Here is a 13,817-nt window from a genome sequence, read left to right on the forward strand (position 1 = left end):
CTTGGCTTTATGGTTTGTATCCGTAAGATATGAAGAATATCATCAACCTCAAAGGATGGTTGATTATTGGGATAGATGAGACAGTACAGATAGCAGTGCCTGGCATTTAGTAAGTACTCAGCAATTATCAGCTGTTATTTTTCTCTTCCCAACTGATACCCAAACGTCTTTGTCTGTGGGTCTAAGTGATTACCTACAGTAAAGATAAGTATTTCCTGTTAAAGGGAATGCATTATCTGCTATAATGGTCCATTTTATCTTTGGAAAGTTCCAGTTATTTGAACGTTCTTCCAAACAGACAGCTAAAAGTTGTCCTTCTCAAAATAATTGTTAAAAATCCTTTTTAGGATGGCACACAACAGACAACCAACCTTTTGAAGATTATTATTATATTTCTTTAAATTGTCTTCTAACCAAGAAAATATTTACAATGGTTATCTTCTGTGTGCCCAAGCTCATCAATGACCCCCAAAGTTCTGAATAGAACCCTCTTCTACAAATGTGATTGGAAGAGCCCACAGATAGGCAGGATTATACTCCTCCTTCCTCTGGGTCATCTATTATGTGGCCAAGTCCCCTTTGCTTACTTATATAGTCATCCAGCTGCCACATACACTACTTAGAAGTCAAATTATGTTATTTTTGTGCAACTGAGGTTTTGAACCCAGATGTAGAATTTATATTTGGCCAAAAACTCAGGCATTTGTAGTAAGTGACTATTTCCAAGATGTTATAATTTCCCTATTCTTACAATATAATTACCTCAGAAATAATCAGAAATAAGTGTATGAACTGGCATTTCATAATAGAGACCATAAAAATATTTTTAATAGCTTTTTCAAAAGGATTTTAATTCCAACTATTTCTTGAAGGATCATCAATTGTTCAGATACTACATATAAAATGATATCATCCTTTGATTATATCTACACACTCATGTTTCAGAAAACAGCTTGATTTCACTTCTTATTTCTTCCTATTAGGCCAATGAGTAATCTTGGACTATACTTCTTCCTACGCCTGTACTTGCCATTCAATTCATTCCATTTGGTCTTGCCATGTAAGGATTTGCTCAATTTCTTCTTTTGATTACCGTCTTTTCACTTTTCCTCCCCTCTTCCTTCCCTCCTTCCTTCCTTCCTTCCTTCCTTCCTTCCTTCCTTCCTTCCTTCCTTCCTTCCTTCCTTCTTTCCTTCCTTCCTCCCTCCCTCCCTCCCTCCCTTCCATCCATTCTTCCTTTCCTTCCTTCTTTTTCTTCTTCCTTCATTTTTTTCTCTAAATCTTTGTTTAAGTAAAGTCTGCTTTTATAGTTATATGGGACAATATGCATCCGAGAGAGGAAAATTCAAAGAAAGGCACCGGCACATGACATTGTAAACTCAGCCCAAACCACTGCCTAAATTGATTAAAACTCACCCTCTTGACACCAGTTACCAATAAGCTATATTTCCTCACCTTCTTATTACTTTTTAAAATATTTACATCCCATTCCTTTCCTACCAAATATAGTTTTAGATGCTCACAATAAAAGAATAATGCAATCAGACTGAACCATTGTTGTCAAGTAAAAATAATATCAAGCAATGGAAAAGGAAGTTATTCAAAGATACACATACCAATGGCACCAATAACATTAATGACTGCCTTTCCTTCTTTCTCAAACATTTCCACTTATCATCCTAGAATTCTCATTTTGTGACCAGAAAATTCTTTATCTTCTGTTTTTCAGAAAATTCTCTTCTTTCCTTCCCTTTCTTCAGTTATTCCCAAATGAGTGTGCTCATTAAGCTCATAGGGAGAGACTGAAAAAAAATGCTAATGTTCTGTAGTTTCCATCCACCCAGTTAAGTAAGTATTTGTAGAAACAGAATGGATCTTGAGGACACTGTCCCCTCTGCATTCTCTTAAAAAAAAAAAAAAAAAACGTTTTTTTTCTTTTTTTTTTTTCCTCATTTTTAAATTCTTCAGTGGCAGAATGGTAGTCACTCTTCTTTTTATCATCATCCCCCCAGGCTCTTCTAAAATTTCCGGAACTGACTCTTCACCTTCTCCTTTTTTTCTTTTTTCTTTTTTTCCTACAGATATCCTTACCTTGCACCCTAATTCACTAAAAATTTTGGAATCCAGATTATAATTTCACTTTCCACATCCATACTATCATTATAATTCTAGAAAATTCAATGTAGTCAATACAAGAACAGGTTCTGGAGCCTCTGATTCAGCCCAGCTCTATCATTGCTAATTATGTTGCCATGGGAAAATTATTTAAACTCTCTTTGCTATAAAGTGGAAATGATACTAGGAGTAGCAGCCTTAAATGCTAGGAATCAAAGAATACAGATAAAACTCTCAGAACATTGATGCGTAATAAACACCTTATATATGCTACTTAGGATTCCTGGCAATTTTTATATCCATGAGAATGAACCCATCTAGCTCCAAAGGTTCTTGGTTTCTTGATCTTCTAATCACTAGTTCACCTTTTCCTCCAATTTGTGGCAGTTGGCTAATCCCAGGGTCACACCCTAAGGCTCAGTATCAACAGGTCCTATTCCAGCTCCCAAATCTCAAATTCAAAAATCTTGCTCTCCAAACACAAATTGTGTTTTTCCAATTGACTTTGCTCAGCAACCTCTAGCACTATAATTTTCCCATATCCCTAAGAGCTCTGTTTCTGTGGTCTTGCACTATGAATCTATCAACTCTTCTTGTTTTATTTTATCTTGCATTCCATGACCTTCGAGTGTAATCGCCTCCTTGCAAATATCACTGTTTCCCACTCTCCTCTCTCCTATTCTCTGAGTCAAGTAGTAGAATCTCGGTTCCAGGTAAACCAACCAGGAAGCCCTTTTTCCTTCTTTCAACCCCTTTAAGGAGATTTTCCCTCAGGAAATTTCATAAACAGCTTGAATGGTTGCCAATTAAGTACACAATCACAAAATTCAATCTGGTACTGGGCACTGCTCAGGCCTTCTCTGCATTTATCTGGCTCTACCTGTTCTCTGAATGATTACTTCATTTCTTTTCTTTCTCCTTAAAACTCCTACTTTGCTGGGCGTGGTGGCTCGCGCCTGTAATCCCAGCACTTTGGGAAGCTGAAGTGGGTGGATCACTTGAGGTCAGGAGTTCAAGACCAGCATGGCCAACATGATGAAACTCCATCTTTACTAAATATACAAAAATTAGTTGGATGTGGTGGTGGGCGCCTGTAATCCCAGCTACTTGGGAGGCTGAAGCAGGAGAATGGCTTGAACCTGGGAGGCAGAGGTTGCAGTAAGCTGATATCGCTCCACCGCACTCCACTCCGGGAGACAGAGGGAGACTTAGTCTCAAAATAAATAAATAAATAAATAAATAAATAAAACTTCCGACCTCTATTCCTCCTGACTCTTAGTTGATGACCTCACCTCGCACTTCATTGAAATATTCTCGTTTTCTGGGCATTCTCTCACCTACTGACAAGCGAGGGCAATTTATGCCTGTCTTCACTCATGCTTTTCTTCTTCTCTCTTATTATGAAGTGTGGGTGAGCATGGGGGCTGTGTCTACGCCTAGGAAAGACAAATTCCTCCTCCTGGTAGCAAGAACTTCTCTTCTGATTATCACTCTTCTGTCCTACATTTACAATTTCTCCTTTATTTAATCGTTTCCATCAGCATAAAAAGTTGCTTCATTTTCCGCATCTTAAAAAGTAAAGCCTTGCATTGACGCCTTCCTTTTAGTTACTACTTCTCTCTGCACCTACACATGATCAATCTTGAAATAATTTTTCGTTTCTATCGTCTCCACTTTTTTGCCTTCCATTCTCTCATTGGTGTGTTTTGTGTACATTCAGTGTGCAGTGTGTACATGTTATTGGATGCAAGTATTGAACACGTATTGCTTGTCAGGTACTGCAGAAAGAGGCTTGTATGAATCTAATTTAACTCTCACCACAATGTGATATGGTAGGAACCACATTTATCCACATTTTCCAAATAGGAACCCCCAGATTTAGAAAGGTAAGTTGTCCGAAGTTACGTTATTAGTGGCAAAATCAGGCCTCAGCCCAATATTTGCTTAACTCTAAAGGCATATTCTTAAGTGCTTTTTTATTAAGTGTTGTTCTTAATCCTACTGCCAGCTTAAAACATCTACCATCAAAGCCAAGAGATGGATATAGCAGACGTTAGCTCTTGGAAAGGTCCTGGTAATGGGAGGGACAAAAAAGCATGGCCTTTTCCTTTCTTTTTTTTTTTTTTTTTTTTTTTTTTTTTTTGAGACGGAGTCTCGCTCTGTCGCCCAGGCTGGAGTGCAGTGGCGCGATCTCGGCTCACTGCAAGCTCCGCCTCCCGGGTTCACGCCATTCTCCTGCCTCAGCCTCCCGAGTAGCTGGGACTACAGGCGCCCACAACCGCGCCCGGCTAATTTTTTGTATTTTTAGTAGAGACGGGGTTTCACCTTGGTCTCGATCTCCTGACCTTGTGATCCGCCCGCCTCGGCCTCCCAAAGTGCTGGGATTACAGGCGTGAGCCACCACGCCCGGCGGCCTTTTCCTTTCTGAGGCTCTCAATTTGGTGAAATATATTCATATGGAGCATGAAATAAATTGTGTCTAAGCCTCAGTACAACTTTATGTTTAAACATTCTCTGTTGTGCATGTCAATTTCTGTAGATAAGTGATGAGAAAAAGATTTGCTGTCTTTGAAACTTGGAAGAAGATAAATAATAATCATCTTAAAAATGCCCAATCTACCCTTTGTTTTCCTGAAAAATAAGCCAGAGTGTAGAAATAAAAAGGAAAATATAAATACCCTTATACCTAGAAAGTAGTTGGTTAATTGTATTTTTATAAAAAGTACTATACTCATATTTGTTTAATTTCATAGTCACCACATTTGTTGTTATGGGTTATTCAGTTCATATCACGCTTTGCTTGGCCTATTACCATCAATGACCTATCTGAATTCTCATCCCTTCACTAATCAATTACCTTTTACTTTTCACAAATAAAGATCTAATCATATTACTTCCTTGCCAGAAACCTCCCCTATTTTTCTAGCTCTTATAAGATACAATACAGCTCTCTATAAACAGCATATAAAGTGTTTACTGAGCTAGTTTCCAACAAAACTTCCAACTGTATCTCCCTTAGCACCTTTTTTTCCTTCTTTCTCATTCTGGTCATATATGTCATGTAACCTATAGATAATAGTTGCAAGTTTTTAATCCAATCTATCATTATCAAACTTTATAAATATGTGGGCTTGTACTTTTGGATACGTTTTGCAAGCTCTCTAAGCTTTAGAAATATTCTCAGCTATAAAATTGGAATAATAATAATACTTACCTTGAGGGATTCTGTGAGCATTCAACATTTATTGGACCATACATATTTTCACACCTATACACATACACATATATTTACAGATCCATATGCATCCAAACATATTTACAGAAGGCACTTGCCCACGAAGGGGTTTACAAAAATAGCAGCAACTCTTACTAATTTTGTCATAGAAACTGTTACCTTTCTTGTAATTACTACATCATAATACTCATCACTGTATATCTCTTCCATAAAGCTTGTCACATGTCCCCTCTGGATCTTCCCAGCTCTTCCTATTTATGGCCGTGATAAGGCATTTCCTCCTTGGTTGTGATTGCTAGCTTATATAACTAACTATCCCACTAACATAGCCAGAATCTAATCCCTGGAAGGAAAGTGGCAAGAGTGTCTCCCTCAATCAGATTCGCAGAGTGCTTACACTAAAGAGTTTTGTGTTCCTCAAAGTCATCAGGAAGAGTGTGAATTAGCTGGCCCTAGAGCACCTGAGACACACAAGCTGTCTGCTCTTGCTCAGCTTTCTGTAAAAACAGGAAAACTGCATCGTGGAAAGGTGAGTGCCCCCCTCTCCAGGAAGCCCTCTCTCTGCATGCCACCCTCCTTCATTTTGCCACACCCTGAGCTGCTTTTCTCCTGAGTTCCTCCACTTGTGTGTATTTCTCCTTAAGACCCTCTCTCTCCCTCTCTCTCCTTCTCTCACTCTGCCTCCTTTTCTTTTCTTTTTTCTTCTTATATTCCTCCACCCTCCACTCTTTCTGTCAGTCTTATCCATTTCTATACCATTTCCATGGTAAGGTCCTCCCCATCTACTGTCTAGCCTGCACTGGTCTGGCCACCTCCCTCTGCTCACTCACGGTCTCTTTCTAATGGTAGTCTAAGGATGATGATCTAATTTAGAATTCCATGCTTTAGAAAAGAAACAGGATCGCTGGGTGTGGTGGTGCATGCCTGTAGTCCCAGCTACTCAGGAAGCTGAGGCATGAGAATCACTTGAACCTGGGAAGCAGAGGCTACAATGAGCCAAGATCACACCACTGCACTCCAGCCTGGGTGACAGCGAGATTCTGTCTCAAACAAACAAACAAACAAACAAACAAACAAACAAAAAACAGAAAGAAATGGTAAGAAAAGAGTACAAACTTTCTCTCCCAGCACATCGTAATTATAGCAAGTTATTTCTGTTAATCAGCTCATAGAACACACACAAGTGGTTCAGGAGAGGCAAGGTGTGTTTGGTCATAAAAGGCTGGGGTTCACAAGGTATCCAGAGAGGACTTTATCAGGTCACACCATCAGACACATAACAGGGCAGTTGTTTCTCTTTCTTAGCCTTAACCCTCAAATGGGAGTTAGTGTAGGGAAGGCCTTGCTCTTCACAAACACTCCAGGATAAGGTGATAAGAAGATTACAAGTAAAGCCTCTCTTTAGCTATTCCACATCTCCTGTCAGACAGAGCAAGTTAAATTACAGTGCAGGCCACAAATGCATTGATCATCCACTAGGCTTGTACTACCCAGGGTTTTAAAGATCCATGCCAAGGATAAGTGATGTCATTCAGCAAAGTTTATTTTAGCCAGGAGGGTTAACCAAGTTCAAGGAGGTGAGGTTCTGGGAGACAGCCCTAACTCTCCAATGCTGAGTTCAACTCGTATGTAATCTTCATCAGTGAATATTTCCTTACAGCCCATGAGAGGTGTTGAGAGAACACACGGATGATATAGCCTGTGCTCTGAAATGACTTACATATGTCTCTCTCAGCCCCCAGCCCCTCCCTCATCTTATAAATCCAGTCTCAAAATACAGAATACATCCCTAAAAATGGCGTATTTCCTACTTAGAATTACTCTGTGAGTGTTCATGATGAAGCATGGCCTAAGTCATGAAATTTTAGATTCTCTATTTTTTATGCATAAAATGTAAAGTTTCTCTGTTCGGACACAATGTTCTCTTATAATAAGCTTCAGTTATCCTCTTTCAGCCTATAAAACACATCGTGTACTTTAATAAAGATATAAAATTCTTTAAATGATTTTGATAGTCCATTCATACAAAGAAGATAGGCCTTTTTGAGGCTATAACAAGAAAAAAAAAAGATAAATCATTAGAAACACTTAAAAATTCTGTACATGACACTCTTCTTTATTAAAAAGACCCATTGTAAATTGGAAAGTTCCGAAGTCTTTGTGGTGAGGGAGAATGAATTATAATGACATCACTGGGTCGTGAACTAGGCCCACTGGCTACTTTCCAGAATGAAATTGACTAGGAGAGATCAGATGAGCCCATTCGTAGCACAAGACATCTGGGAGGCAGCCAGGGAATCGAGGTTCAAGCCCCCTATTTAGGACACACTTCCTCTTCCTCTTCATCATCAAATACGATCGTGATTTCCCAGGCAAGGCGGCTAGCATAACAATGCATTTCAATTCATATTCTAAAGAACACCCAAAAAGTTCTTTGTACTCATTCCTCAGTGAAAGACCTCATGAAAAATATTAACATGTCAACATCTGGCTGACACCTTTGGTACATTTTCATCATGTTGCTGATGGGAAGCATTTTGCCTTCAAATAAGCATAATTTGCCAGTCTTTTCCATCTCCTTTTTTGTCTCTCTCCCAGCGTAATAAATGGTGTCTGAAGCCCAAGAGAAACTCATTTCTGTTAACAGATCATTTGTAAACCTTTAAGGGCAGCTGGTGAGGAAGGGGCATTTTTTTCTTCTGTCTTAACTTTCCTGGTTGTCTCTCTAAATGCAAAATGACACCTCATTCAACGCTTTCTGGTGTCATCTTAATCTCCCTTATTTTACACTTTCTACCTTTTTGATATTGCTGTAGACTGCATGGAAGCTTTTTACCTAATACTGTAATACCTATTATCTGAGACATTTAGGTACATAGGCTCTTGCCAGCTAAGAATAATGCAGATCAATTGGATGTCAGCAGTCCAATAAAGTCAGATAGTATATATATATATATATATATATATATATATATATATATATATGGTGGGAAAAAAGCTACCTACCCACCTGACCTTACAGCCAGCACATTTCAATATTAATATATTTTATGCATGCATATGATAACGTTTTACTTTCCTTATGGTTCTATGGGGAAGTCTCACTTCCCTCTGCAGAGGATTATTACCTATTCTGAGGGGTTATGATTATAGATACTTACTAAGACAAGAATAATTGACCATAAAAAACCTTTTATATTCCCACAATTATTTTTGCATTGACTAAAAGTGTCAAGAAAATCTGATTTTATTAGCAGGCCTCTAATTTTGCCTTCATTTAATTTTTTATCTGGCTTTTTCCCCCCAATATGTTTTTAGTCTGAGATATCTGGCAATTGTACAAAAGAACAATTTGTTACAGAACCTTTACCGAATGGAAGTTCTATAATCCAAGCATAACATCAAGTATCAAATAAAATAAAAATGTATGAGATCAGCAAAGGGGGCATGCTCCAAGGTAAGGAACTGATCTAGGGCCTAGAAAAAAAAAGAAGTTTAAATCAAAATGTGAATGCTCAGCTATGAAGTAAGTCTGTGGAACAAAGGGTCAAATGCAGCTTTGACCTTTCATTCCCCTCCACCCACCAATAGGTCAGATCCCGTCAGCACTGAGCCTATTTCCAGTAAGGCGCAAGGAGCAGAGCTGTGTGTATTAAGAAGCAGTGTGGAAAACTCTAGAGGACACTTGAGGGGAAGCAGGAGAAAATACACTGGCTCTTCCGGAAGTAGGGATGGAGTGGGCACAAGAAGTAGAAGTGACATGGTACCCATTTGACCCTTGAAAACAAAACCAGCTCTGGTAACCTCATTTGCTTATTTCCCCGCCTCTGTCCCTCAAATATTAGAAACAAGACAAATCCAAGATCACAAATGGATATTGTGGTTAAAGGCATGACTGCAACTGGAAAGAACTCAGGCTAAAACAAGGAGGAAAAGTGTTCCAGTTCTACTACTAATTGGTGGAAGATTGTTGGCAACTCCCTTCTGGCACCAACATTGTGATTTTGGAGATTCTAAATGCATTCACTTTTCAGATGACAGATGATGCAGTGGAAAGGAGAAGTGGGAGTGATATTGTATCCATTTGGCCCCTGCAAACAAAACACATCCTGGTTAGCTCCTGTATATACATAGTGAGTCTTAACATTTTAGATTTCCCTGAAATAAACAATCAGAACCTACAAAAAACAAGAATCACTGGAACCTTATAGTCTGTCTCAAGACACTAATGAGCCACCTGTAGGTGGCTCATTCCCCAAGTGATGTGAATGGAGATCTGTGGCCATTGATCACCCATTCTCAGCTTTATATCTTATTTCTGATCTACCAACAGAGGGTATCATGGTGAAGAAACTATCTCAGCTCTTTGAGGAATGCATGTTCATGGGAAGAGACTAATTCTTCTTCATTCCAAAGTTAACAGAGGGCCAGAATGGGGACTTCAAGAAAATAGCACGTAGAGCTTGGGGGCCCCTTTGACAAAGGGAAACTGACTTCTTGCTCCCCCTCTAGGTGCTTGCTGGAGTCAAGAAGCTATAGCACATTCCAGTGTTGCCTTGACAGAGAAGAGGATCATGATGAGGGAGAATTTTGCATGACTTGACACGTGCCTACTTGAGTTTCTAAGTGAAGTGTCCATTAAGACTGTGCCCAAGATTGGTCAAAAGAGGTCATCAGACATAGGAAGTCCACTAGGAAGCCAATCAGATCAGCCTATGAGGGTGAGACTGCTGGAGCTGTGGTGTGAAATGTACCTGGGAAGATGGTGCAAGAATCTTTTCTCTTTACCCCCCAGTGGTTTCCTTGTCCCTCAGAATGTGCAAAGAGGACTCAGTGGTTCTTTTGTTTCCACCTAAGAAAGTGGGGACATTAAATGGGTCAGAAGGCTGCTAAGCTGATCTAGAGGGGGATAAAACCTTCTGGATGTCAAAGGAATGTGCAGATCTTCAGAAAAAAAGTGCTGGTGGTTAAGCTACACCAACTCAGGGAGAAAGGCTACATCATGAGTGATAGTTGCTGAAGAGAATCAGTGAAGCCAAAGACTCTGCCCCAATCTGACCTAGCAATTCAGATAAATCCTTCCTCTTTCTCTCTCATGCTTGACATCCTCCCTTCAACACTAGAAGGCCATTCAAGGACAGGGGAAGCAAAATGTGCTTTCAATCCTTCCTGGTCCCAGTCAGGTCAGGAGAGCCAGAAGAGCTTGACCAAGAATGGGGAGAAGAATGAGATGACAGAGGAAAACTCTTTTCTCCCATTTCTAACCCAAGCAGCCAGGGTCTAGTCTGTTCTAGAAGCCGTTGGTGGAAAGGAGTAGACGAAATTTAAAATCATTATGAGATGTTAATTTTAAAATAGGCAAATTGGGCCAGGCACAGTGGCTCACGCCTGTAATCCCAGCACTTTGGGAGGCTGAAGAGGGTGGATCACGAGGTCAGGAGATCGAGACCATCCTGGCTAACATGATGAAACCTCATCTCTACCAAAAATACAAAAATTTAGCCAGGTGTGGTGGTGGGCGCCTGTAGTCCCAGCTACTCGGGAGGCTGAGGCAGGAGAATGGCGTGAACCTGGGCGGTGGAGCTTGCAGTGAGCCGAGAACATGCCACTGCACTCCAGCCTGGGCGACAGAGTGAGACTCCATCTCAAAATAAATAAATAAATAAAACAGGCTAAATTAAGTTTTATATCTGTGAGGGACTGGAAAGCTACAGGATAGTGTCAAGGTTTTTTTTTGTTTGTTTTTTTTTTTTTTTTTTTAATGTGAAACGGGATTCTGACATAACATGGTTGAAGGTCAGGTTTGGAAAATGAAATAAAATCACAATCAACACAATAGAACATGTTTTGTTTCATATCCAATTTTAACTTCCTCAATAAACCAGTTACAGGTTTAAGAGTTTAACTACCCTACCTGCCAATCTAACCAAAATAACTGCCTTCTGAACTGTTCAATAATTTAACATAAGCAACAGGAATATATAATTAGATTGATAAGGGATTATTTACTGTATAACCAGTTGTTGATGGTTACGAAGCAAAGCATGACTGCTTTGTCAATGTCAGTTATGTACTTGGGAGGAAAGTCCCTTGCTTCCATACAACCTTATTTATTTAGGAGCACTCATTGTCATTTCTTGCAGGTCCTTCCAATTGTCAGGTTTCATTTAAGAGGGACAATTGTAAGAACAATCTATAAATAAACACACATCACTGGTTTCATCCTCAAAATAGAGAAGGAATCATACCTTGCATTATGCATTCTGCTAAGTCTCTTTTGGTACTTCAGGGAATAAAATGATAACTTGACAATTTTATCATGTATAGTCATGGGCTGCATGACAACATTTCAGTCAACAATGAATTGCATAAACAACAGTGGTCATAAAAGATTATAAGACTAGATTTTTACCGTACCTTTTCTGTGTTTAGATATGTTTAGATACACAAATACTTACCATTGTGTTCCAGTTGCCTATAGTGCTATACATGTTTATAGCCTAGGAGCAAAAGGCCATACCATACAGCCTAGGTGTGTAGTCAGCCATGCCATCTACGTCTGTGTGAGCACATCCTATGATGTTCGCACATGGACAAAATAGCCTAACGACGTGCTTTTCAGAATATATCCCTGACGTTAAGCGATGTATGATCATTTAATTGAAGGAAAAAGAAACGTGAGATAGATACTTCAGGTTAATTAGCAGAAGTTTGCTGTGGTCAGCAACTTCGTTAGGCCATTTTCAAAACTCCAAGATATATGGTGGAGTATAAACATGATCACCATCATAACCAGACAAGAAGCTGTCCACTTAGGAGTCCCTAAGCAATGAATTCACTGGTATCAATTCGTTGACACTCATTTATCACACATATCGTATTGAACACAAACCCTGAGGTCATAACCAGGAGCTACCTACATCTCCACCTCCTGCCAAACCCAAGTAGGGGTCTAATTGCATACCAACCTTGGTTCTGAACAAGAAGCCATATTTGGTTTCCCTATTCTTCCACTTATATCAATTCAGTATTCCAAAAGAAGTTCATGCTCTTGCCTACTGCACGCTAGATCTGTACTCCTTTAGAACATTTCCTTCTCAATATTTTACCTGTATTCTTGACCCCTTCTGTCCCTAAATCATAGCCTCAAGAGTGGACCATAACTAAATATGGTAAAGTGACTGATAATGCCCATAGGTACATGGCATATACCATACATTTATAACCAGAAGGTTTTGAAACCTTAAACAGGAGTAGGGAGCCTAGAGTCGTATTCTTGGGCTTTAGAGTTGGATAGATTGAGCTCTAAATCCTAGTTCTACCATTTTTCTTTTCTTTTCTTATTTTATTATTATTATTTTTTTGAGACGGGGTTTCTTTCTTGTTGCCCAGGCTGGAGGGCAATGGCGTGATCTCAGCTCACTCCAACCTCCACCTACCGGGTTCGAGTGATTCTCCTGTCTCAGTCTCTTGAATAGCTGGGATTACAGGTGCCCACCACCACGCCTGGCTAATTTTTGGTATTTTTTAGTAGAGACTGGGTTTCACCATGTTGGCCAGGCTGATCTCAAACTCCTGACCTCAGGTGATCTGCCTCGGCCTCTCAAAGTGCTGGAATTACAGGTGTGAGCCACTGCACCCGGCTTAGTTCTATCAATTTTCAATGTGTGGACTTGGGCAAGTCACTTAAACTCTCTGCACTTTGTTTATAAAATGGGAGCAATGATGTCTTCCAGACTGGGTCATTTCAAGGATTAATGAAATGGCATAAAGAATACATGCCCAGATTTCACAGCAATATCGTTTTTGGTCTGAATTCAGAATCCCTCACTTACCAGGTGTGATCTGTGGGCAAATAACAAATACTTAATTTCTCTCTCCTCCAATTTGTCATCTATTAAATGAGAATGCTAATAGTAACCAAGTGATTGAATTACTTTGAGTATTAATTTAGTTAGTATTGACAAAGTATTTACAAAGTGCCTGGCTATAGTAAATGTTCAATAAATGTAAGCCGTTATAAATGATATTCTTGTAATATAGTATTGCTTATATTACTACCCATAATAACCAAGATGATGAGGTGAATATTAACAGTCTCCTTGGCAGGTTTGACTTGAAGCCAACTGTAGTCCATTGATCGAAGGGGGTTAAACCCAAAGGCTGAGGGACAAAATGTCCCTAAATTGGCCACACAACCATAAAGGACCTCAGCCACTCTCCATCCCTGCTGGGAACTTAGCAAATCACAATCTCCTGGAGTTCCTTGTCAGGTCATAGACTCTGCCCAAGGAACTCTAAATTGAATGGGGGGTAAATTGTCTATTCTTGAAAAATCTATGATATTAGGAGAAATCCATTTCTTTGATAGCAAGATCAAAACCTGCTCAGATGGTTTTCATGAATGAAGAAGGAGGTGTTACATACCTACCAATGGTTGGGATGCAATGTGTTGTAACACGAATGG

General features: G+C 39.5%; 1 long non-coding RNA gene across 1 annotated transcript; it reads left to right on the forward strand.

Annotated features, from left to right (window-relative positions):
• The first annotated feature begins 5,694 nt into the window (after nt 1-5,694).
• LOC144329731 (uncharacterized) lies at nt 5,695-11,188 on the forward strand. Its single transcript, XR_013395356.1, has 2 exons — nt 5,695-5,879; nt 9,863-11,188. It is a non-coding gene; the product is annotated as an uncharacterized LOC144329731 (long non-coding RNA).
• Nucleotides 11,189-13,817: the final 2,629 nt, after the last annotated feature.

This window comes from Macaca mulatta, chromosome 7, assembly GCF_049350105.2.
Source record: "Macaca mulatta isolate MMU2019108-1 chromosome 7, T2T-MMU8v2.0, whole genome shotgun sequence".
NCBI classification, from domain to species: domain Eukaryota; kingdom Metazoa; phylum Chordata; class Mammalia; order Primates; family Cercopithecidae; genus Macaca; species Macaca mulatta.